The sequence below is a fragment of the Leucopleurus acutus genome (genome assembly GCF_964270905.1).
Source record: "Leucopleurus acutus genome assembly, chromosome: 14".
NCBI lineage: Eukaryota > Metazoa > Chordata > Mammalia > Artiodactyla > Delphinidae > Leucopleurus > Leucopleurus acutus.
In genome coordinates, this window is record NC_139156.1 from 77950845 (window position 1) to 77952216 (window position 1372).

Below are 1372 nucleotides of genomic sequence, written 5' to 3' on the forward strand. Positions count from 1 at the left end.
CTCACCGCTATCTGATGCCCCTTCGCAGGAGCTCTAACTCTCAGCGCTATGTGTTGCCCCTTCTCAGCAACGCTAAATCTCACCACTCCGTGTTGCCTCTTCAACGCAGCTCTAATTCGCAGCGATCCCTGGTGCCCCTTCACAGGAGCGCTGACTGACTCTCAAGCGTTGTCTGCTGCCCCTACACAGCAGCTGTAACTCTAAGTGCACTCAGTTGCCCCTTCTCAGCAGCTCTAACTTCCAGTGCTCTGTGTTGCCCCTTCACAGCAGCTCTAACTTCCAGTGCTCTGTGTTGCCCCTTCACAGCAGCTCTAACGCTGAGCTCTCTCAGTTGCCCCTTCAATGCAGCTCTAACTCACAGCGCTCTGTGTTGCCCCTTCAACGCAGCTGTAACTCTCACGGATCTCTGTTGCCCTTTCACAGCAGCTCTAACTCTAAGAGCTCTCATTTGCCCCTTCAATGCAGCTCTAACGCACAGCACTCTGGGTTGCCCCTTCAGTGCAGCTCTGACTAAATCTCAGCGCTCTGTGTTGCCCCTTCACAGAAGCTTTCTCAGAGCTCTGTGTAGCCCCTACACAGCAGCTCTAAATCTCACCGCTGTGTGTTGCCCCTTCACAACAGCTCTAACTCTCCCCACTCTGTTTCTGCTTCACAGCAGCCCTCACTCTCAACGCTCTGGGTTGCCCATCAACACAGCTGTAACTCGGCGCTCACTGTTGCCCATTCATAGTAGCTATAACTCTCAGCGCTCTGTTGACCCTTCATTGTAGCTCTGACTAAATCTCAGCGCTCTCTGTTGCCCCTTCACACGAGCTCTATCTCTCAGCACACCGCGTTGCCCCTTCAACTCAGCTCTAACTCAGAGCGCTCTCTGTTTCCCCTTCACAGCAGCTCTAACTCTAAGCGCTCTCAGTTGCCCCTTCAATGCAGCTCTATAACTCACAGCACTCTCTGTTCCCACTTTAACGCAGCTCTAACTCTCACCGCTCTCTGTTGCCCTTCAGAGCAGCTCTGACTAAATCTCAGCGCGCTGTGTTGCCCCTTCACAGAAGCTCTCTCAGCACTCTCTGTTGCCCCTTCACAGCAGCTCTAACTCTCAGCGCGCTCTGTTGCCCTTCAGAGTAGCACTGACTAAATCTCAGCGCTTTCTGTTGCCCCTTCACAGCAGCTCTAACTCTCAGAGCGCTCTGTTGCCCCTCCAGAGGAGCTCTGACTAAATCTCAGCGCTCTCTGTTGCCCATTCATAGCAGCTCTAACTCTCAGCGCTCTGTTGCCCCTTCATAGCAGCTCTGACTGAATCTCAGCGCTCTCTGTGTCCTCTTCACACCAGCTCTATCTCTCAGCGCGCTGTGTTGCCCCTTCACAGAAACTC